The following is a 26,253-nucleotide window of genomic DNA, read 5'->3' on the forward strand; positions in this document are numbered from 1 at the left end:
TGGTGCCAATGATGGTCGTATGCGTGTTTGGCGCCGTGCAGGTGAGCGCCACAATCAGGACTGCATACGACCGAGGCACACAGGGCCAACACCCGGCATCATGGTGTGGGGAGCGATCTCCTACACTGGCCGTACACCACTGGTGATCGTCGAGGGGACACTGAATAGTGCACGGTACATCCAAACCGTCATCGAACCCATCGTTCTACCATTCCTAGACCGGCAAGGGAACTTGCTGTTCCAACAGGACAATGCACGTCCGCATGTATCCCGTGCCACCCAACGTGCTCTAGAAGGTGTAAGTCAACTACCCTGGCCAGCAAGATCTCCGGATCTGTCCCCCATTGAGCATGTTTGGGACTGGATGAAGCGTCGTCTCACGCGGTCTGCACGTCCAGCACGAACGCTGGTCCAACTGAGGCGCCAGGTGGAAATGGCATGGCAAGCCGTTCCACAGGACTACATCCAGCATCTCTACGATCGTCTCCATGGGAGAATAGCAGCCTGCATTGCTGCGAAAGGTGGATATACACTGTACTAGTGCCGACATTGTGCATGCTCTGTTGCCTGTGTCTATGTGCCTGTGGTTCTGTCAGAGTGATCATGTGATGTATCTGACCCCAGGAATGTGTCAATAAAGTTTCCCCTTCCTGGGACAATGAATTCACGGTGTTCTTATTTCAATTTCCAGGAGTGTAGATCAGGAACAACAGAGGGCCTATAACACTTCCTTGGGGAACGCCGCATATTACTTCTGTTTTTCTCGATGACTTTCGTACTATTACTATGAACTGTGACCTTTCTGACAGGAAATCACGAATCCAGTCGCACAATTGAGGCGATACTCCGTAGGCACGCAGTTTGGTTAGAAGACGCTTGTGATGAACGGTGTCGAAAGCCTTCTGGAAATCTAAAAATATGGAATCAATTTGACATCCCCTGTCGATGGCACTTATTACTTCATGAGTATAAAGAGCTAGTTGTGTTTCACAAGAACGATATTTTCTGAAACCGTGCTGACTATGTGTCAATAAATCGTTTTCTTCGAGGTACTTCATAATGTTCGAATACAGTACATGTTCCAAACCCCCACCGCAAATCGACGTTAGTGATATAGGCCTATAATTCAGCTGATTACCCCTACTTCCCATTCTGGGTATTGGTGTCACTTGCGCAATTTTCCAGTCTTTATGGCTCTGAGCACTATGGGACTTAACAGCTTTGGTCATCAGTCCCCTAGAACTTAGAACTACTTAAACCTAACTAACCTAAGGACATCACACACATCCATGCCCGAGGCAGGATTCGAACCTGCGACCGTAGCGGTCACGCGGTTCCAGACTGAAGCGCCTTTAACCGCACGGCCACACCGGCCGGCTTTCCAGTCTTTAGGTGCGGATCATTCTGTGAGCGAGTGGTTGTATATCATTGCTAAATATGGAGCTATTTTATCAGCATACTCTGAGAGGAACCTGACTGGTATACAATCTGGACCGGAGGCCTTGCCCTTATTAAGAGATTTAAGCTGCTTCGTTACTCCGAGTATATTTACTTCTACGTTTCTCATCTTGGCAGTTGTTCTTGATTGGAATTCAGGGATCGAATAAAATCGGGCGATGTTGAGGAAATTGTATTAGGAAATGAGACACGAAAAGTAGGCGAGTTTTGCTAATTCGACAACAAAATAGCTGATGACGGTAGATTAGAGATAATATTAAACGAAGACTGGCCATAGGAAGAAAAATACGTCAGTAAGCCAAACTTGTATGGTATGGGCTGTATTTTGGAACTGCTTCTTTATAGACTGCGCTGCAAAACACCTGTAAGGCCGAAATAGGCCAATCGAGCAAAATATAGTAAATTGAATGTTGTCAAAAGCAGCCAAGGTAGAAAACTTCGAAACGTCGCTTAATGATAACACTGCTAATTGAAAGACCGGGAAATACATTAATAGAGCTTTTCTGAACTGAACTGTGTGTACAGCAAATATGCTTCCCCCCAGCGACATAAGCAAAATTGACTACAAGTTACAACATGTTAGAGAATTCTACCTCCAAGCCAGTTACGTAGGCGTTAGTTTATTAACCACATGACAACGGGAGAGTGTGTCAATGTGAGTGACAAAAGACGAGAAAACCAGACAGTGTTCTTGTTGTGGTCTTCAGTCCAGAGACTGGTTTGATGCGCCTTTCCATGCTACTCTATCCTCTGCGAGCCTCTTCATATCCCAGTACCTACTGCAGCCTACATCCTTCTGAATCTGCTTAATGTATTCATCTCTTGGTCCTCCTCTGCGATTTTTGTCTCCTATACTTCCCTCCAGTACTAACTTGGTGACCCCTTGATGCCTCAGAACGTTTCCTATCAAGTGATCCCTTCCTCTAGCCAGGTTATGCCAAGAACTTCTTTTGTCGCCAGTTCTATTCAGTACTTCCTCGTTAGTTATGTGATCTACCCATCTAATCTTCAGCATTCTTCTGTAGCACCTCATTTCAAAAGTCTCTATTCTCTCCTTGTCTAAACTGTTTATCGTCCATGTTTCACTTCCAAACACGGATGCACTCCATATAAATACTTTCAGAAAAGACTTCCTGGAAATGCTGTAAACATAGGTTTGCTTTCCCTTAACCTATCTTCTACGAGACGTCGTAGTGTCAGTATTGCCTCGCGTGTTCCTGCGTTTCTCCGGAATCCAAACTTGTCTTCCTGAAGGTAGAATTCTACCAGTTTTCCAACTCTTCTGTAAATAATTCGTGTCATTATTTTGCATCGATGACTTATTAAACTGATAGTTCTGTAATTTTCACTCCTGTCAGCACCTGCTTTCTTTGGAATTTGAATTGTTACACTATTCTTGAAGTCTGAGGATGTTTCGACTATCTCATACATCTCGGACACCAGATGGAAGAGTTTTGTCATGAATGGCTCTCCCACGGCTATGAGTAGCTCTGACGAAATGTCTTGTACTCCCGGGGCCTTGTTTCGACGTAGGTCTTTCAGTGCTCTGTCAAGTTCTTCTCGTAGTACCATGTCCCTCACCTCATATTCATCTAGGTGAGAGACTATATATATACGTCTCCTTTTCAGTCTAGTGTTAGATAAGGCAATAAAAGAATGGGAAACATGACAACAGGGGATAACCTTAGGAAACCTACAGAATAAATGCCTGGCTTTTGCAGACGATTTGGCAATTGTCACGAAAGGTATAAACGAAACAAAAGAATCTATTGAAAAAGTACACGAAATCGCTTCCAAAACTGGACTACAGATCTCTTATGAAAAGGCACAATTTATGAGCACAAAGAAACTCTCATCTCTGAACACTAAGTACGGCACGATTTACAAAACGGCAAACTTCAAATACCTCGGTGAAACACTACAAATGAGTGGACATAACAGAGACTCAAACGAAGAAAGAAAAACTAAACTGGACAAGGCATACAAAGTAGTGTGGAATCATTACAACAAGAAGTCTATCTCACAAAAAGCCAAATTACGCCACTACGACACGGTGGTGCTCCCCTAGTCACTATATGCAGCAGAGACCACACTTACTTTATTTATTTAGCGTATGGCTAATACAGACATATCATGAAATTACATATACATATGTACATATTGACACACAAGAAACTTAAGTTTGTCTTTACAGCTGTGTATCCAGTCCTTCAATCCAGCGCACTGCATCTGGAGTTGCTAGCAGGAAGTCCTCTTTGGCGCCGTGATAGGCTCGAATCCTGCATTCACTGACAATGTGGTGAACAGTCTGGTATGGAGCCCCGCAGTCACAGGCTGGATCAGGCAGCTTCTTCCACTTAAAGAGAGCATCCCTGCATCGGCCATGGCCGGTACGGATTCTGTTGAGAGTAGACCAGGTCTTGCGTGGTAAGTCGAATCCACTTGGAAGTTTAGCACCTGAGAAGATGTTATGCAGGTGCATCTGTCACTGCTTCCCACCGACCTTTCCATTCTTCAAGAGGTTTGAAATTCTTAGCAACCATGTCAGCAGCATCGCACAGAGTTGGATGACGTGATTTCAGTCTCTTGGGATTTAACAGTGGCAGGTCGCTATGCACGGGTAGGTTAGAATTCCTGGAGATCTTGTGGAATTCTCTCATAAGGGCAGTACATCTGCGTAGATCAGGAGGCATTATACCAGTTAACAGTGGAAGCCAATAAACTGGAGTAGATCTGATTGTGCCAGATATTATGCGCATTGTCGTATTCAGCTGGGTATCAACAAGCCTTGTATGATGACTGTTCATCCAAACAGGTGCACAATACTCAGCACTTGAGTATACCAAGCCCAGAGCTGAAGTTCGCAGGGTGGTTGCTGAAGATCCCCAGGTAGTTCCGCATAGCTTATGGAGGATGTTGTTTCGAGTCCTCAGCTTTTGAGCTAAGTTAAGGAGGTGACCACACTAATCCTAGGGCATACACGTATCAGACAACTAGAAAAAGTAGAACGGAAAATACTTAGGTAAATATTTGGCGCAACTAACAGCAATGAAATATGGATCAAGAAACCTACAGAGGAACTATACAAACATACGGAGACAATCACGGAAAAGATCAGAAAACGCAGACTACAATTCTATGGACACCTATACAGAATGCCATCACACAGACTGACCAGACAGATCTTTGACTGGGTAACCATTACAAACAACAAGTGGGTGGCAGAAGTAAGAAACGACCCCAACCACTTAACATCACACCAGACACAATAAACGACAGAATAAAATTCAGAATCATTAGGAAAAGTAAACAACATGAGATACACTGTGACAAACGAACAGGCGTCAAATGGACCGAAGAACGCGAGTAAGATCACAGCCGGAAGATGAAAGAAATACGGGCAACCAAAAAGGCAACCAAGATGAAGCCGAAGACACGAAGTCGACAAGAAGCATGGACAGAGGACCGGAAACAGAAACACAGCGAGCGAGTAAGGGAAGTCTGGGCAGCAAGGAAGGCAGCAAAGGGAACTGGCCATGTACTTTAACTGCGCTCTTTAAGGGCAAAACACTAATTTTATATATATGTACTCCTTCCACATTTCAGCAACCCCTTCTTTGCTTAGGACTGGTTTTCCCAAACAAAATAGAATCCTACTGGGAGACAGTGTGGACGAACAACACATTTAAAATATTTAAAATACATACATGTGACAATACACCAGTATGGTACAGAGTTGTTAAGAATACCATGCAGCGACGGAGAAGCTCCACTGAACAGGACTTCGTGGTGTGGGTGAACACACCCGACGTGGATGAGTTGATTTCCTTCTTCACCGTTTCCCTGTCTGTTGTCATTTAAACAACCCGAGATGGATTACGAATAGTCCTGCTCTGTTAATGAGGAGGTCCGAAAGCATCTGCACGCCAGACTTCTTACTTCGTCCCAAGTCCAACCTATATCCCATAACAAAGAATTACACTGTACTGTGGATACCTGGAAATTATGTCAGCTACGTAATTAATATAAGATGCGATAATAAATTTATCCCCTTAATTACCTATATGGAAGTGATCTACCAAAACAGTCGGTCACTTAAAAAAAAGTATTTGGCAACATACTGGCAACAGCACTCGTAAAGCTTGAAGTAGATTAACATATAGGAAGTCTGAAGAAAGAATAAGAAGAAACTCTTTAAAAGGAGAAATATAACTCTGAAAATAACAAACATTTTAACACTTAAGAAGCTTCTTTTTTTAATCTTGTATTTTGTTGCTCAAATCTTAACTAACGAATATACAGTTTTAAAAACACATCATCAGTATAACATTCAGCTGGAATACATAATCGTGAGTTGCATCTGTCTGTATTATGAAACCGCTAGCCCGGAACCTAATGCTAGTTGCGGGTTGCCTGTCTAAAGGCTTACAGGGGCAACAAATGATGATGATGATGATGATGATTGAGTCCCATACTTCTTTACAGAGCGTAGGGGAGCGACGCGGGAGACCCGCGCCGCCTTAGTAGGCAAGGCCACCCCCCCCCCCCTCCCCCCTACAAAATTGTGGAACGAAACAGATTTATTGCTTACTACATTTTCGCTTTTTATGCAGTCAAACTTACGCACCAGACATGGTGTTTTAACTTCTTACTTGTTTATTGCCACCTCTATTCGCGACGTACTCTGCAGACAGTATCTAAATATACCACTGAATGTGCCTGCAAAATAATATCGTGTGTACGAGACACAGCTTAGGAGATATGATGTCATAAACGTTGAGGTGCGTGAAAAACGAGCTACTGCTCAAAACAAAACTCAAATTACGCACACTATGTTAATCCAGTATTTCATTAGGAGAGAACTAAACTTCCTAATGGATTTCAAACCTTTCCTATAATTTTTTCGTGCTTACATGCTTAAAGCCAAATGTTTAACACACTAACTCATTAGTAAAGTAGGGACAGGACCGAGCTAGATACCCTGTAGAGCGCATTCCACTGACCCCAAAATACCGCCATTTTCGACTTCAGTGGCGAGAGTTCATTGGAGGGCGGGGGTGTAGATCTGTTGTGTTTTCTGATCCAAGCTGGTTCTACTTCAGTGACAGTGTGTTGGTTAGAAGTAGGCCAGTTGAATGGTCGCAACCAACCAGTCTGCACGCTAGACACACAGTATCTACACCAGGAGTTATGGTCTGGGAAGCGATTTCGTATAACAGTAGGAGCACTTTCGTGGTTATCGCGCGAAACCTGGCTGCCAATTTGTTAGGTCAGTCTGGTGATTCGACCTGTTGTGCTGTCATTCACGAACAGCATTCCGCGGAGTGTTTTCCAACAAGATAACGCTCGCCCACATGCCGCTGTTGTAACCCGACGCGCTTTACATGGTGTCGACATGTTGCCTTGGACTGCTCCATCACCAGATCTGTCTCCAGTCGAGGACATATTGCACATCGTCTTACGACAACTCCACCGTCAGCCACAAACAGCATCCCTGTATTGACGACCAACTGCAACAGGCATGGGACTCCATCCCACAAACTGACATCCGGCATCCATACAACACAATGCATGCACGTCTGCACTTTTGAAGTCAGCATTCTGCCGGTTACACCATTTATTAACGTACAAGTATTTCATAACTGCAGTGGTTTCAAGTCCCCTAGAACGTAGAACTACTGAAACCTAACTAACTCAAGCACACCACATACATCTATACCCGAGGCAGGATTCGAACCTGCGATAGTAGCGGTCGCGCGGTTCCAGACTGCAATGGTTTATCTCGCGCTTACATCTTGTGATCTGACATTGTTTAATCACATAAACATGTTAACTAGCGGAATGTATTCGTAAAATTTGATAACTGTACATTAATTATTTTTTGGTGTTCCGATCTTTTTTCTGTCAATGTATTTTTAGTTTAGAAATGTCACTTTCAAGACATTTCATTCATTGTACTGTTGACATTTAGCTCTTTTGACGAATGTGTTTGCCGACCACAGATCTAGCGCATCATATGTCTCCCGCGTCATCCACCGGGGGCATTGGTAATAATGTTTGACTCATCAGGGTGTTTTAAGATCTGCACACTATCAGAAGAAAACAGTACAGAGGTTACGTGCAGCACCAGCACCACATGAGTTGAAAAGTGGTACCGAAGAAGAAGTGTGGAGGGGTGGGGGGGGGGGGGGGGGACCTCCAGGTAGGCTAGTGGCGTGCCAGTTGTGCCGCCAGCCTTGGCCGGTGACTGCTGGACTGGCGCCAGCAGGTGGCGTGTCCCCTGCACGTGCGCACACGACGCGACTTAACTGGACGGCTTAGCGCGCGTCGCTGTTCCTCTCCACTGGATGTCGCTGGTCTCCATACTCAACACACTTTCGAAGTCCTTATTTTACGTCTTTTGGGGCACAGAAACACGACGAGGGGAATAAAAAGGATACAGTACTGGCAGAAGTAAAGCTGTGAGGACGGGGCGAGAGTCGTGCTTGGGTAGCTCAGTTGGTAAGCCGGCACGGAAGCTCAGCGTGTTCGGTCAGAGAGCTGGTTGGCCTCTGTAATAAAAAAACTGAGTCAAAGGATCAACAAACGAACTTGAACGGATGTCATGTGACGTCCGCAACGACCAAACACACACACACACACAAAAAAAAAAAAAAAAAAAGGTAGAGCTCTTGCCCGCGAAAGGCAAAGGTCCCGAGTTCGAGTCTCTGTCCGGCACACAGTTTTAATCTGCCAGGAAGTTTCATATCAGCGCACACTCCGCTGCAGAGTGAAAATCTCATTGAGGATTTAGTATGTAGCTTGGAAATTCCAAGGAAATCTTTCCTAAAAGAGAGAAATCTTGTAACATACTGCCAGATTACAACTGTGTGGGTTCGGGACTCGAACATGACACCTCCGCCTTTCAAGAGCAATTACTCTACCAAGCGAGCATCTTTTTTTTTCTTTGCTTTCTGTCGGTCATCAGCTTAGGCTCAGCTTCATTTGCTATAATTGCAAATAAACCCAGTGGCAGTTTTCTCTTAAAAAACTGTTTCCTAAATAAGTGTACATCTTGACTTGTGACTGTCTTGTTCAGTAAATATATTTTGCTTCAAAAGCCAGTAAACTACTGATTCTTTAAGATTTAGCATGCGGCTCACGTAATAGTCTCAGGTAACAAAAGTCGTGGGGTAGCGATACGCAGATATACAAACGGCGGTGGTATCGCATACGCGAGGTATGAAACGGCAGTGCATAGGCGGAGCTGTCGTTTGTACTCAGCTGATCCATTTGAAAAGCATTCCGACGTCATTATGGCCACACAGCGGCAATTAACAGACATTGAAATGGTAGTTGGAGCTATACGCCTGGGACAGTCCATTTCGGATATCGTTGAGGTATTCAATTTTCCGAGATCCACAGTGTTAACAGTATGTCGAGAATACCAAATTTCGGGCATTGCCTCTCACCACGGCCAACACAGTGGTTGACGGAGTTCACTTAACGACCGAGAGCAGCGGCGTTTGCGTAGAGTTGTCAGTAATAACAGACAAGCAACACTGCGTGCAATAACCGCAAAATTCAGTGTAGGAAATCAGTGATTTAGGACGGTGCGGCGAAGTTTTGCGTAAATGGGCTATGCCAGCAGTCGACGGACGAGGTTGCCTCTGCTGACTGCACGACATCGCCTGCAGCGCTTCTCCTGGGCTCGTGGCCATGTCAGTTGGACCAGAGACACGCTATTCGTCCACGAGACTCAGAGGGCCATAGGCACGGGTTCCCAGGTAGATGCCGTGTTTCTTGACTTCCGCAAGGCGTTCGATACAGTTCCCCACCGTCGTGTAATGAACAAAGTAAGAGCATACGGACCATCAGACCAATTGTGTGATTGGATTGAAGAGTTCCTAGATAACAGAACGCAGCATGTCATTCTCAATGGAGAGAAGTCTTCCGAAGTGTGAGTGATTTCAGGTGTGCCGCAGGGGAGTGTCGTAGGACCGTTGCTGTTCACAATATACATAAATGACCTCGTGGATAACATCGTAAGTTCACCGAGGCTTTTTGCGGATGATGCTGTTGTACATCGAGAGATGGTAACAATGGAAAACTGTACTGAAATGCAGGAGGATCTGCAGCGAATTGACGCATGGTGCAGGGAATGGCAATTGAATCTCAATGTAGACACGTGTAATATGCTGCGAATACATAGAAAGATAGATCCGTTATCATTTAGCTACAATATAGCAGGACAGCAAGTGGAAGCAGTTAATTCCACAAATTATCTGGGAGTACGCATTAGGAGTGATTTAAAATGGAATGATCGTATAAAGTTGATCGTCGGTAAAGCAGATGCCAGACTGAGATTCATTGGAAGAATCCTAAGGAAATGCAATACGAAAACGAAGGAAGTAGGTTACAGTACACTTGTTCGCCCACTGCTTGAATACTACTCAGCAGTGTGGGATCCGTGCCAGATAGGGTGGATAAAAGAGATAGGGAAGATCCAACGGAGAGCAGCGCGCTTCGTTACAGGATCATTTAGTAATCGCGGAAGCGTTACGGAGATGATAGATAAACTGCAGTGGAAGACTCTGCAGGAGAGACGCTCAGTAGCTCGCTACGGGCTTTTGTTAAAGTTTCGAGAACATACCTTCAGCGAGGCGTCATGCAGTATATTGCTCCCTCCTACGTATATCTCGCGAAGAGTCCATCAGAGGGATTAGAGCCCACACAGAGGCATGCCGACAATCCTTTCCACGAACAATACGAGACTGGAATAGAAGGGAGAACCGATAGAGGTACTCAAGGTACCCTCCGCCACACACCGTCAGGTGGCTTGCGGAGTATGGATGTAGATGTAGATGTAGACGAGTGGGAAACGGTGGCCTGGTCAGATAAGTCCAGATTTCAGTTCGGAAGACCAGACGGTAGGATTCGAATGTGGCGCAGACCCCACGAACCCATGGAGTCAACAAGTCACTGTGCATGCTCCTGGTAGCTTGTAATGATGTGCGCTGTACATGAATTGGACTGGGTCCTCTGGTTCAATTGAACCGATCATTGACTGTAAATGGTTATGTTCGGCTAGCTGGAGACCATTTTCAGCCATTCCTGGACTTCATTTTCCCAAACAACAGTGGAATTTTTATGGATGACAATGCGCTGGGTCACTGGGCTACAATTGTTTGCCATTGGTTTGAGGAACATTTTGAATAACCCGAGGGAGTCCCGTCGAACATGTATGGGACAGAATCGAGAGGTCAGTTCACGCACAAAATCCTTCCCCTGCAACACTTTCGTAGTTATGGGGAGTCTATAGAGGCTCAATATTTCTGCAGGGGATCTCCAGCGACGCACTGAATCCATGCCTCGTTGAGGTGCTGCGTTACGCCGGTCAAAAAAGGTCCAACATACTATTAGGACGCATCGTGTGACCTTTTTCACCTCATTGTATTGCGGCGCTTGTGGGAAATGGGAATGTGCGGCGGACGTAATACTACGTCACACCAGTTACGATGATTTTCCGCCGTATCATACATGTGTCAGGTATGCAGGCTTCGTAGTTTTTGCTGGATGATAGTAGAGGTATCACTGGAAAAATTCATCGTTTTTAAAACTTTTGTTATCGTCTCTTGATCCGCAAGCGTTAGTTGACTTCCAAGTTCTCTCTATTCCGTGAGTCGTGTGAGGTTTTGTGTTCGGAATGTGCAGCGAAGAAGACAAACATTTGGAGCAAATGATTTACATAATCCTTGGCGAGTTTGTAAACTATGAGAACGAAATATTTAATGATGATTTAGTTTACCCGTTTACCGTATTATTTTCCCAGGTTGTGGTGTTATGGGGGATTTTCCTTCAGGTAAATCAGGAAATCAATCCGAGCATTTGTTTCCAGTGACTAATATTGGATTATCCATTTCCCCATGTTTCACTTTATATCACACTTGACCCTACTATGAAAGCTACATTTGACTTCGTTCTTGCATTTTTTATGTTTCTTTAGGTTTAATTGCATATAAAAAAATTTAAACAGAAAGATAACTTGTTTGCTTAGCGGGGTGTGTATTTGAATACCAGAACTCCCATTCAATTCTTTTCTGCTGTAATTACCATTAAATTGAAGTCTCATCTGCGGATTCAGAATTAACGCTAGCAATGCGAAAATATGTATATTTAATGTAGAAGGTGCATTAAACCTTAGAATAGTTTTGAAAGTGCAACTACATATTTGTACACATGAGCTATAACTTCCAAAAACCCACGTATGTTAGCCAGTCCAGAGATAATGACAGTTACAAGATCACCTCTGTAAGTGCTATAGGATCGAACTCCCAAGTGTAAGACGACTCTTATACGACTGGCGAGAAGTATGAATAGAAATCATCTTTCAGATGTAGAAACACGCCTATCAACTTTCAATTATGTCGCACAACTCCTTCCAGGTACTGCGATTTTTTCCCGTCAGAATATGCAGGTAGATACATTGCTAGTAAGGTACTCCCAAGCTGTTTACTGCAAAAAATTCCTCCATCTGACTGAAATACATTCACTGAGGTCGACCCTTCAAACTCTTCCATTCACACTTGCCTTCCATACTTGTTTCGTCTACATCCCTTCTTTCATCACTCCACATGTCCAAACTTCTCAGCATGCCATTCTCAACACTAGCAACAAAATCTTTCGCCTCACAACGCCCCCTAATATTATCTTAACAAATTTTACTTAAGGGTAGGCTATAAATTTTAATTAAACTTTAGTTACGTTGACTAAAACTTGATACCGTAGTTCGATATTACTTAAACGTGTCTCTAAAATTAAATTATGACAATAAATGACAAAAACTAATGCGAAAAACTGCCTTGTAACTTCTTGGATAGTTTGGGTAAGTAACGTATGTTAAGTATGTTTTCTTGAATTGTAGGTGAATTCCCATGTCTCCATGACCGAGACGACTTTTCAATTTACTCTTGATCAGGTTCATGCTTGTAAATGGTTGTTCACATGAATATGTAGACCCTAATAAGGAAAGAACAGCAAACACTAGTTTTTTCAGCTGATTATGAGTCAGGAATACTATTTCAGATGTTAAAAATCAACATATCTTCAGCGCACTCCTCTAAAACACAGAGGCGCAAACAGTAAGTAAGTCGTAAAAGTAGAATTAAGAAAACTAGTCACATTTACAAGTATTTTTATTTCTTGATGCACAATCTTACTGTTACACCTCTTAGTCTATATCATCATGTGTTTCATTAATTCCGATTCACTCTTATTATTAAATCGCTTTCGAAATGTTTTCATGTTAATTCATTTTTAATATATTTATTGAGTTAGTGCACAAGTTCGTAGCATTTTTCCGTGATGTTTAATAAACGTAACAGATAAACATAACAGTAGTATATTCTTCTTCACTATTTACGACAGTCTGCCGACGCTGGGGTAATTTTTCGATTCCATGATTAATCACATAGTTTTGAGGCGAAGAACTCGTCGAGCCGCGTTCGGAGCGCAATTTCATCTGTAAAGTAATTTCTTTGTAGGCTGTTCGATAGAGAGTGCAACAGGTGAAAATCTGAGGGCGCAAGATCAAGTGATTGGCGGCGGAATGACTCCCCAACCCGGCACCCGTACACTGTTTTTTGTCAGTGTAGCAGAATGCGGGCGCGCATTACCGTGGAACAGCATCACTTCAGGCAATGTTCCTGGTCGTTCTTGGACTGCGTCTGCGACACGCCTCACTAGCTGATAGACAATGTCAGCAGCGACTGTTTCACCTCGGGGAAGCAGTTCGTAGTACACGATACCGTCTGTGTTCCACCTCATGAATAACATTATCTTTTGTGTGTGCGAGCACGTGGAGTGGGTGCTTTGTTTGGGCTCAACCAATGCTTTCTTTTCCTTGTTGTTGTTGTGGTCTTCAGTCCTGAGACTGGTTTGATGCAGCTCTCCATGCTACTCTATCCTGTGCAAGCTTCTTCATCTCCCAGTACCTACTGCAACCTACATCCTTCTGAATCTGCTTAGTGTATTCATCTCTTGGTCTCCCTCTACGAATTTTACCCTCCACGCTGCCATCCAATACTAAATTGGTGATCCCTTGATGCCTCAAAACATGTCCTACCAACCGATCCCTTCTTCTAGTCAAGTTGTGCCACAAACTTCTCTTCTCCCCAATCCTATTCAATACCTCCTCATTAGTTACGTGATCTACCCACCTTATCTTCAGCATTCTTCTGTAGCACCACATTTCGAAAGCTTCTATTCTCTTCTTGTCCAAACTAGTTATCGTCCATGTTTCACTTCCATACATGGCTACACTCCATACAAATGCTTTCAGAAACGACTTCCTGACACTTAAATCTATACTCGATGTTAACAAATTTCTCTTCTTCAGAAACGATTTCCTTGCCATTGCCAGTCTACATTTTATATCCTCTCTACTTCGACAATCATCAGTTATTTTGCTCCCTAAATAGCAAAACTCCTTTACTACTTTAAGTGTCTCATTTCCTAATCTAATCCCCTCAGCATCACCCGATTTAATTCGACTACATTCCATTATCCTCGTTTTGCTTTTGTTAATGTTGATCTTATATCCTCCTTTCAAGACACTGTCCATTCCGTTCAGCTGCTCTTCCAAGTCCATTGCTGTCTCTGACAGAATTACAATGTCATCGGCGAACCTCAAAGTTTTTACTTATTCTCCATGAATTTTAATATCTATTCCGAATTTTTCTTTTGTTTCCTTTACTGCTTGTTCAATATACAGATTGAATAACATCGGGGATAGGCTACAACCCTGTCTCACTCCCTTCCCAACCACTGCTTCACTTTCATGCCCCTCGACTCTTATAACTGTTATCTGGTTTCTGTACAAATTGTAAATAGCCTTTCGCTCCCTGTATTTTACCCCTGCCACCTTCAGAATTTGAAAGAGAGTATTCCAGTTAACATTGTCAAAAGCTTTCTCTAAGTCTACAAATGCTAGAAACGCAGGTTTGCCTTTTCTTAATCTTAAAGACACAATTCAAGTTCACCAGTGACGATATGGATATGAATAGTCGGTGTTGTTCACGAACCAGCTGACGACGAGCAAGCAGAGAAGCACGTATGGCCACCCGCTGATTTTTGTGATTTATGCTTACAGCATGCGTATCCATACGCCCCGTTGTTGAACCTTCCCCATAGCATGCAAATGTCGTACGTTGGTGGAATTGTCGCAGTTTATCACATTTGCCAGTTCTTCAGTACACTGACCTGCATCATTGTAGATTCTACACTCCGTCTCCAGGCCACAAGTGGCCCATCGGGACCATCCGACCGCCGTGTCATCCTCAGTGGAGGATGCGGATAGGAAGGGCGTGTGGTCAGCTCTCGCGGTCGTGATGATGGCTTTGACCGAAGCCGCTACTATTCGGTCGAGTAGCTCCTCAATTGGCATCACGAGGGTGACTGCACACCGAAAAATGGCAACAGCGCATGTCGACCCGGATAGTCGGCCATCCAAGTGCCGAACACGCCCGACAGCGCTTAAGGGGGTTAGGACGTCAAACGAGCCGACTTGGAGCAGGAGAGGCACCACAGGACATTTTAATTTCCACTGTCTATACTTTTACAAGTAAATTCATAAAACTTTGTCAGCATGACCAGGAAGGATTCAGGATTCACACTCGTAGCAGCGGAAGTTCAAAAACATAACAAAATAATTTTTTTTACATATGAAATTTCATCATTTTTTCACTTACTATTGGCTGCATTTGTTGCTATAGGAATACTTTTCTTCATAAGTAAGAGAGACTGTTCGATGAATTTTGCACAGCACACAAACCATACTTACAGGTGCCTGAAACTCTAGAATCTAATTTATGAAAAAATGAATGAGCCGTTACGTTTTGAACCTTTAGAAAAAAATTCAATTTTGTAGTTAATTATCTGAATTTATACCACAGTTTTTAATAGATTTGGAAAATTCTAGAGTTTCATACACCTGTAAGTATGGTTTGTATGCTGTGCAAAATTCATCAAAGAATCTCTCTTACTTGTGAAGAAAAATGTGCCTATAGCAATAAATGCAGCAAACAGTACGTGAAAAAACGATGAAATTTCATATAAAAAATTATTTTGTTATGTTTTTGCATTTCCACTGCCATGAGTGTGAATCCTGAATCCTTCCTGGTCATGCCGACAAAGTTTTATGAATTTATTTGTAAAAGTATAGACAGTAGAAAATAAAACGACTCTCCTTAAAATGAGAAACCCATTATCTTGCCGTGCTCTGTCCAGCGTCATTGTCCCCATACACGACGCAAACGTCTCTGGCTGCCTCTGCTGCTGTCAGCCCTCCACTGAACTCAAACGGAAGAACATGTCGGAAATGATCCGGTTCTCCCCTTGGCACTCCATTTTCTAGTGTACACAGCTCCACTCGCTATCCCCAGACGACAAAACGACAATACGTAAACTCAAATAGCAACAGCTACCTACAAATGAAGCACGACTATCGATAAATAAACCTTTGGCATGGAGAATGAAATGATTCAAATGGCTCTGGGCACTATGGGACTTAACATCTGTGGTCATCAGTCCCCTAGAACTCAGAACTAATTAAACCTAACTAACCTAAGGACATCACACACATCCATGCCCGAGACAGGATTCGAACCTGCGACCGTAGCGGTCTCGCGGTTCCGGACTGAGCGCCTAGAACCGCACGGCCACTCCGGCCGGCGGCATGGAGAATACCAACGAGCAAAACAAAAATTCCGCGAATACGCCAATCTAACATGTTCTTCTTTCGCCCGAACGGAAGCTTATTTCCACACTTCACGAGAAACAGTTCCACATTCTTTAATGGAAGAGATATTCTTTCCACTGTTTGATATTGCATGAACTTAAGCACTTTAAAAATTATCTTATATACCCGACTTCAAAGCATTATTCATTCCCCTATTTCGAAGAGACAACGCTGACTCTTGACATGCAGACAGGTAAAGGGCCACAACAGAGCAAACCCACAGCAGAGTCAGTCGAAGTTTTGAAGAATATTGGTAGGTAGGTCATCACAGAGCAGACCCACTGTAGTCCTGGTAGAGATTACGGTACTGGTGGGCCACCAGAGGTGCAGACCGACTGCAGTCCTTGTAGAGATGGCCAGCAGCCATCTGTTGCGACTGTGCAGGTGCACAATCACCATCGAAGAGTCTTGCGGACAATATAGTAAGTCCATAAACCACGACTTGTGCACTCACAAAGTTTTTGGAATTGTCCTTACAACCAACAAAGCTGTTAACCAGTCCTTTGCTGAATTATTAACACACGTGTAAACACTAACAGTCCCAACTTCTCACATATAGTGCATATACTATGAGCAACAGAAATGTGTACAGTGAAATGAATGCTCACAAGTTACTTAATTTGATGAACTGGTGTCAATTACAATTTTATAACATGAGAATACAATAACAAAGCTACAAAATACATCATTAAAGAACATGACAATACAGATAACATTCGTAGTAATACGGGCTTTACAAAAGAATAGAAATAAACATATACATTAGTGTTACAGGAATTATGACATAAGTAAATACATAAAAGATCAGAATGGCTTTCGAAACATCAACTTCACACTTGAGCATTAAAACAAAGCAGAATAAATAATGTCTAAACATCTTTACAAAGTAAATAACATATTATTAGAAAAATTCTACAACATAACTCTTATCAGCTAAACACATAAAGACAGGAAAAACACAAATACACAAGGGTACGCAAAAGGAAAGGACAGGGTTCTTTTTCAGTGTAACATTTGGTACTGGAGTCCAACCCAAAACTTCATTTCATAGATCTTTTCTCTTATTTCAACATTTGGCTCTGAGCACTATGGGACTCAACTGCTGAGGTCATTAGTCCCCTAGAACGTAAAACTAGTTAAACCTAACTAACCTAAGGACACCATAAACATCCATGCCCGAGGCAGGATTCGAACCTGCGACCGTAGCGGTCTTGCGGTTCCAGACTGATTCCAACATTTGTTTCCACCAAAAAAATCCTATCCAAGCATGCTTTCTGTATTTATATGTTCACTTATTTCTTACCTCATTATTCATTTTCCATTATCTTACCTCATCTCTTCGGCCACGAAGTTTCATTCGGACTGTACGTGCCAGCCCGCACGTGGTATTTCGTGGAGGAGCCACACCCAAAATGCCAAAGAGCCGCATGTGGCTCGCGTACTGCAGTTTGCAGAATACTGCGCTGAGGAAAGTACAGAGAGGGATTCAATGGATGGTTGGTTGATTTAGAGGAAGGGACCAAACAGCGAGGTCATCGGTCCTTTCGGTCTAGGGAAGGAAGTGAGCCGCGCCAGGGAACCATCCCGGCATTTGCCTGATCCAATATAGGGAAATCACGGAAAACCTAAATCATAATGGCCGGACGCGGGGTTGAACTGTCGTACTCCCGAATGCTGCTCCAGCGTGCTAGCCACTGCGCCACCTCGCTCGGTAATGAGATGGTACAAACTTTCAGGGATAATGGAGAAGTGTAACGAGTTCGCACAAATGCCCATTCAAAGTAGTTTGCACACAAATACAATCAAATCATGCCTCTTATTTCGTTTCATTACTTTAAATTAATAATGATAACATTTGTTATGATCCTCTATGTATGTGATTCTTGCATATATTTCTATATCTGATTTTGTCGTTAATTCATTCAATGTAGCATGGTATTTACTCAGGTAAAAAAAGAAACAGAACACCTTGAACGACTATAGGAGATAGGACGTTCATATTCATAGGACATATACATTAGTACACGATGTGATCAAAAGTAACCGGACACCTGGCTGAAAATGACTTAAGCATCAAGGAATCTGCCACAGCTCTTTATCAACGTATTACCACACGACAGAAAACACACACACACACACACACACAGGGCCTTTTCGAAATGGTTTTGCACTTAGTTTTGAGCTTCTTATGACTTTACTAGACTATAAACGACAGCATCATCTGCAAACAACCTAAGACGGCAGCTCAGATTGTTTTCAAAATTGTTTGTATAGATAAGGAACAGCAGAGGGCGTATAACACTACCTAGGGAACGCCGGAAATCACTTCTGTTTTACTCGATAACTTGCCGTCAGGTGCTAATTGCTGTGACCTCTCCGACACGAAATCACGAATCCAATCACGTAACTGAGACCATATTCGATAAGTAAGCCATGTGATAACAAGCTGCTTGTGAGGTACAGTGTCAAAAGCCTTCTGGAAATCTACACGGAATCAATTTGAAATTCCTTGTCGATAGCACTCAACACTTCACGTGAGTAAAGAGCTAGTTGTGTATCACAACAACGATGTTTTGTAAATCTACCTCTTCGAGGTAATTCACAATGTACGAACACAATGCATGTTCCAAAATCCTGCTGCATATCGACCTTTATCTTAGTGGATTGCCCTAATGCCTTCCCTGAATACTGGCGTGACCTGCGTTACTTTCCAGTCTTTGAGTACGGATCTTTGGTCAAGGGAGTGGTTGTATATGATTGTAAAGCAAGGAGCTATTGCATCAGCATACTCTGAAAGGAATCTAATTGGTGTACCGTCAGGACCAGAAGACTTGCTTTTACTAAGCAATTAAGTTCCTTTACTACTCCGAGGATATTACTTTTGAGTTCCTCATGTTGGCAATTGTTCTCGATTCGTATTCTGGAATATTTAATTCTATAAAACCTTGAAATGCAATAAACATTACAATGTGTTGTGCACACTACATGCAGTCTGTGTGAAGCATACAGATCTGACAATCTAAATGAGATTGCCATGCAATATATAATCATTGTGACAATTCTTTATGTTTCGATTTCTGAAGAAAAACATTTATACAATCTTTTAACGGTATAACATCATCATGTATGTTGATGAAAGTAAAAGTTTCACCCGTAACTATGTAAGATTCTTGCGTCATGACTGAACAAATCACTGAATATACACGGTTATTCAGTTGTCTGTAACGACGTCGTTTCTTGCAACCAGGATGTTACATCTGGGCTTCAGAAACCACGCGCGAGATTTCATATTCTCTCTCTACCGATCCGCAAACTATTAGTTCTACAGAAACAAATTAACAAGAACGTTTTTGTAGGAAATTTAAGACGATTAAATTTTGTACAAGGATACGTTGTCGCTAAAAGCCGTAGTTTTATTCTAGAAAAACTTACAGAAGTGACCTTCAAACACACCTACACCCCACATTCACCCCTCGCTGCTCGGATTTCTACTACATCATTTGTGATACCTAACACACTACAAAAATTCCAGACTACACGAAATGTTCCCGATAGTCGACATTTTTGGTCCGTATTGATTGGACTATTCCGCCACCAGCGTAATCGGCAATTTAGTTAACGAGTCTTGTAAACATTACGTTGAAAGTAATTACGTTGACAATTCGATACAAGCACAGGCGTTTCGTAGTCAAAAGTTGTCAATACACGTCCGTCTGCCATCGTGATGCGCGCTCGATTACCCCTTGGCACAACCGTGTATTGGTACTCTCTCTTCTTCGGTGCACTACGGATAGTCGTTCCTACTCCGCTATGATCCTTCCGTCACTGAACGAGCAACGGGTCTGGATTCGCCTGGTGTGCCATCTTCTCTTTCAAAACCAATGGCGAAAGTTACTTTCACAACCCATCTTTTACTTCTGTCTGTACCGGCAAGCTGCAACACTGCGTTACACTCGTCTTAATGTGAATTTATTTTCTTTTAACTTCCTCTCTCGTTACATCCACTCAGTTTTCTGTAAAATCTGTATATTCGCATGATCTCTCGAGTTCTGTGCGTTTTCTTTTCCGACTTCCTTTTAGCTTGGTATCCAAGCAGTCTCCTTCCCAGGACTAACTTCTATTTATATGAAATGATAATTAAATAGACACCCTAGCTGCAAGCAGGCGTTGATACACTTCATTGGGGACATGTTGAAAATGTGTGCCCCGACCGGGACTCGAACCCGGGATCTCCTGCTTACATGGCAGACGCTCTATCCATCTGAGCCACCGCGGGCACAGAGGATAGTGCGTCTGCAGGGACTTATCCTTTGCACGCTCCCCGTGAGATCCACATTCCCAACATGTCCACAACACTAATTCGTAGTGCGCCTAATAGATGTTTGCCCATCATACTCATTACTCGTGGCAGATTAATCTACCAAGTCCCGTACGAGTTCGGGCATAGCGTGTGCGTTCGCACAAGAAGGTCAAAGGCCGGGAACCCATATTTTTAACTATATATGACGGTAGTATCTGTTTCCGAAAGAACAGTTACCGTGGATGACCATGCAGCTTTGCTAGAAATGAAATGATAGCTAAATAGAAACTCTAGCTGCAAGCAGGCGTTGATACACTTCATTGGGGACATGTTGAAAATGTGTGCCCCGACCGGGACTCGAACCCGGGATCTCCTGCTTACATGGCAGACGCTCTATCCATCTGAGCCACCGCGGGCACAGAGGATAGTGCGTCTGCTCACGGGGAGCGTGCAAGGGAAAGTCGCTGCAGAGGCACTATCCTCTGTGCCCGCGGTGGCTCAGATGGATAGAGCGTCTGCCATGTAAGCAGGAGATCCCGGGTTCGAGTCCCGGTCGGGGCACACATTTTCAACATGTCCCCAATGAAGTGTATCAACGCCTGCTTGCAGCTAGGGTGTCTATTTGATTATCATTTCATTTCTAGCAAAGCTGCATGGTCATCCACGGTAACTGTTCTTTCGGGAACAGATACTACCGTCATATATAGTTATAATTCTATTTATATGCATAACACTTGTTACTTTCCAGGATAACGTGGATTATTACTTGACTTACCTATGGTTATTCACCTCCTCCTCTTCTATACTTAATTGTTTCACTATTAGATGAAAAAACAGCTCAAATGAAACCAGGTAACTATTAAAGAGAAGACGACAGTTTCGGTCATAGCATAATACCTCTAGGATTAAGAACATACTCGCTATGAATCGAGCAAAACGTCTCTGAGCTGCGAGAATCGGATATTTCACAGTCAGTGGTTTGTCATAGGGTGCTGAGACATGGACTTTTAATGTAAAGGCCATTGAAACTCAGAAGACTCTTAAGCGGGAAATGAAATTCACAATCGGAATATATGAGAGGGACAGGAAAACTATCAAAATACCAGGGAACAGACTGAATAGAAGTAATACTGATCGGAGTGAGGATTTGGAGGTACGGCAGGACGTGAAGCCAAAGGAATACATGCTAGATGGACTTGACAAGCTGTTTGCTGGGTTGCTAGCGGTGAGGAAAGACACAGGTGTCGACATAACGGAAGGCAGACGGACTATATTAGGTGACATTCAGGAGCGGCGCGGAACTGTATTTCTGGTCGCTAACGCATAGAAAAGCCTACACAAGACTTGTATCCAGTAGTGGGTATGAAATGGCCAATGGGAATAGTGATGCCAATGCGTCTATCAGACTGTGTAGTATAACATGAAGAGCAATAAGCAAACTGAACAAAATAATGGTTTATTTACTACACTACTGGCCATTAAAATTGCTACACCACGAAGATGACGTGCTACAGACGCGAAATTTAACCTACAGGAAGAAGATGCTGTGATATGCAAATGATTAGCTTTTCATTAACACAAAGTTGGCGCCGCTGGCGACACATACAACGTACTGACATGAGGAAATTATGCAACCGATTTCTCATACACAAACAGCAGCTGACCGGCGTTGCCTGGTGAAACGTTGTTGTGATGCCTCGTGTAAGGAGGAGAAATGCGTACCATCACGTTTCCGACTTTAATAAAGGTCGGATTGTAGCCTATCGCGATTGCGGTTTATCGTATCGTGACATTGCTGCTCGCGTTGGTCGAGGTCCAATGACTGTTAGCAGAATATGGAATCGGTGGGTTCAGGAGGGTAATACGGAACGCCGTTCTGGATCCCAAAGGCCTCGTATCACAAGCAGACGAGATGACAGGCATCTTATCCGCATGGCTGTAACGGATCGTGCAGCCACGTCTCGATCCCTGAGTCAACAGATGGGGAATGTTTGCAAGACAACAACCATCTGCTCGAACAGTTCGACGACGTTTGCAGCAGCACGGACTATCAGCTCGGAGACCTTGGCTGCGGTTACACTTGACGCTGCATCACAGACAGGAGCACCTGTGATGGTGTACTCAACGACGAACCTGGGTGCACGAATGGCAAAACGTCTTTTTTCGGATGAATCCAGGTTATGTTTACAGCATCATGGTAGTCGCATCCGTGTTTGGCGACATCGCGGTGAACGCACATTGGAAGAGTGTATTCGTCATCGCCATAATGTCGTATCACCCGGCGTGATGGTATGGGGTGCCATTGGTTACACGTCTCGGTCACCTCTTGTTCGCACTGACGGCACTTTCAACAGTGGACGTTACATTTCAGATGTGTTACGACCCGTGGCTGTACCCTTCATTCCATCTCTGCGAAACCCTACATTTCAGCAGGATAATGCACGACCGCATATTGCAGGTCCTGTACGGGCCTTTCTGGATACAGAAAATGTTCGACTGCTGCCCTGGCCAGCACATTCTCCAGATCGCTCACCAATTGAAAACGTCTGGTCAATGGTGGCCGAGCAACCGGCTCGTCACAATACGCCAGTCACTACTCTTGATGAACTGTGGTATCGTGTTGAAGCTGCATGGGCAGCTGTACCTGTACACGCCATCCAAGCTCTGTTTGACTCAATGCCCAGGCGTATCAAGGCCGTTATTGCGGGTAGATGTGGTCTTTCTGGGTACTGATTTGTCAGGATCTATGCACCCAAATTACGTGAAAATGTAATCACACGTCAGTTCTAGTATAATATATTTGTGCAATGAATACCCGTTTATCATCTGCATTTCTTCTTGGTGTAGTAATTTTAATGGCCAGCAGTGTAGTTACATACGAGTAAACGAGGGGACCCTAAATTCAAGCTATCCTTTATGACAGGCCAAACTAGTTTTATTAGATGTTGCTCTATACTTCAAAGTGACAGAGGTACACGATAAAATTTTTCAACCTAGTCAGAATGTCTCTGTAAAAAAGCAATCGCAATATTCCCACAGGAATTGTACTAAACAGTGTAGGTCAACTCTGGAGTAGTCTCCAGCTGCCGCTCCGTTTCGCCCCCTGGCTATGATGCAACTGTTATCAGTACCTCAGTAGAACTGTGCCTGCTGAAAATCAAGTAGACATACTCTCTTCAGACAATGTGACACATTTTTGTACATTACTGTAGCGACTGCAAACGGCCATAACTAATCAACACATAGCGAAACAGCGATACGAATTACAGGAAATATGCCGGTTCGTCAAATTGATTCCATATTTTTAGATTTCCAGAAGGCTTTCGACACCGTTCCTAACAAGCATCTTCTTACCAAACTGGGTGTCTATGGAATATCGCCTCAGTTGTGCGACTGGAATCGTGATTTCCTGTCAGAAAGGTCACAGTTCATAGTAAGAAAAAAATGGTTCAAATGGCTCTGAGCACTATGGGACTTAACTTCGGAGGTCATTAGTCCGCTAGAACTTAGAACTACTTAAACCTAACTAACCTAAGGACGTCACACACATCCATGCCCGAGGCAGGATTCGAACCTGCGACCATAGCTCATAGTAAGAGACGGAAAGTCGTCGAGTAAAATAGAAATAATATCCGGCGTTCCCCAATGAAGTGTTACAGGTCCTCTATTGTTCCTGATCTGTATTAAAGACATAGGAGACAATCTGAGTAGCCGTCTTAGATTGTTTGCAGATTATGCTGTGTCTTGTGTCTTGTAAAGTCATCAGGTCAGCAAAACGAATTGCAAAATGATTTAGATAAGATATCTGTGTGGTGCGAAACGTGGTAATTGACCCTGAATAAAGGAAAAGTGTGAAGTTATTCACATGAGTACTAAAAGAAAATCCCTAAATTTCGATTACGCGATAAGTCACACAAATCTGAGGACTGTAAATTCAACTAAATACTTTAGGATTACAATTACAAATACCCTAAATTGGAACGATCACATAGATAATGTTGTGGGTAGAGCCAACCAAAGATTGTGATTCATTGGCAGAACACTAAGAAGGTGGAACAGGTCTACTAAAGAGACTGCCTACACCACGAATGTCCGCCCTATTGTGGAGTATTGCTGTGCGGTATGGGATCCGCATCAGGTGGGACTGACGGATGACATCGAAAAAGTACAAAGAAGGGCAGCTCGTTTTGTATTATGCGGAGTAACGGAGAAAGTGCCACACACATGATAAGTGGAGTGGCTATCATTAAAACAAACGCGTTTTTCGTTGCGACGGGATGAAATTTCAATCGCCAATTTTCTCCTCCGATTGCGAAAACATTCTGTTGGCACCCACCTACATAGGGAGAAATGATCAGGATAAAATAAGAGCCAGCCGCTGTGGCCGAGCGGTTATAGGCGCTTCAGTCCGGAACCGCGCTGCTGCTACAGTCGCAGGTTCGAATACTGACTCGGGCATGGATCTGTGTGATGTTCTTAGGTTAGTTAAGTTTAAGTAGTTCTAAGTCTAGGGGACTGATGACCTCAGATGTTAAGTCCCATGGTGCTCAAAGCCATTTTAACCATTTTTTGATAAAATGAGAGAAATCAGGGCTCGTACCGAAAACTCGTTTTTCCCGTGCGCCGTTCGAGAGTGGAACGGTAGGGAGACAGCTTGAAAGTGGTTCATTCAACCCTCTGCCAGACACTTTATTGTGAACAGCAGAGTAATCACGTAGATGTAGATGCAGATGTAGATGTAGATGTTATAACTAAACTGTGTTCCAAGAGCTGCAGTGCGGGCTGTATGCATCGCAGGGTGCTGAAACATAGTAGAAGTTTTCGTTAATCAGTGTGCTCGCGAAGTACGCTGAAAAATAATAGTTCCGCTTTCTACCACCAGCTGAAAATATGGCGCTGTAAACAGTCAGAGTGTGAAATGTTTTCTGTTTTGACGCCAGTATGCTGTTTGGTGCTTGGCGGCGCGAGTTGATTTCTTTTGTGAAGTGACTGTTGGTCAAAAGGGTTAAGAAGGCTGAAGTTCACCGTACAAAACGAAGTGGCTATTGAGAAGAAAGGCCCTGCGCTATTGGTAAAGTTGTTACATCAGAGCGGTAACAATAGCACCGCTGCATCGCGGCAATATCTCCGACAGAAGGAGACCCCTTAACAATAAATAGGTTAATGAATATGATCACGATATTTGAAGAAACAGGTGAATTACATGGTCAGTGTGGAGAGGTAGGCGCCCCATTCCCGTGGCAGTTGTCGATGAAGTTGCTGTGGCTATATCCGATCGTGCTGCACGTGCCTCAAATTCTGCAGCCAGTGTTCGAGATGTGTCACGGGCATTGTTTCAGCCCTGGTCAACAGTTCCAAACAATTTTCGGCGCATTTTATACTGGTATCCTTACCAGAGTCAGGCTAGAACGCCATGACTGTGCCGTTCGTTTTTTGGCTCGCATGGAAGTGGATGACATTATGAATATTCTTTGGACAGGCGAGGCACATTTTACTCTACACAGTGTCATGAATACACAGAATTGTCAGACATGGGGTTCCATTCCGCCGCTTGTGCAGGAACATCTACCTCACTCAGCTTATATCACTGTGCGGTGTGGTTTCACAAGCTCCTCCATTTTCGGTCCATATTTCTTCGAGGAAACGATACCATGTGGGCCTGTTTGGTATAGAGTGGCATCTGCACGTTATAAGGACCTACATGTGCAACACCTGATTC

At 43.5% G+C, this 26,253-nt stretch overlaps 3 non-coding genes across 3 annotated transcripts; 1 reads left to right on the top strand and 2 right to left on the bottom strand.

Moving 5' to 3' along the window:
* Positions 1-20,436: 20,436 nt before the first annotated feature.
* On the bottom strand, positions 20,437-20,511 carry Trnat-ugu (transfer RNA threonine (anticodon UGU)). Its single transcript has one exon. It is a non-coding gene; the product is annotated as a tRNA-Thr (tRNA).
* Positions 20,512-20,876: 365 nt separating this feature from the next.
* Positions 20,877-20,951, bottom strand: Trnat-ugu (transfer RNA threonine (anticodon UGU)). Its single transcript has one exon. It is a non-coding gene; the product is annotated as a tRNA-Thr (tRNA).
* Positions 20,952-21,020: 69 nt separating this feature from the next.
* On the top strand, positions 21,021-21,095 carry Trnat-ugu (transfer RNA threonine (anticodon UGU)). Its single transcript has one exon. It is a non-coding gene; the product is annotated as a tRNA-Thr (tRNA).
* Positions 21,096-26,253: the final 5,158 nt, after the last annotated feature.

Source organism: Schistocerca nitens, chromosome 10 (assembly GCF_023898315.1).
Source record: "Schistocerca nitens isolate TAMUIC-IGC-003100 chromosome 10, iqSchNite1.1, whole genome shotgun sequence".
NCBI lineage: Eukaryota > Metazoa > Arthropoda > Insecta > Orthoptera > Acrididae > Schistocerca > Schistocerca nitens.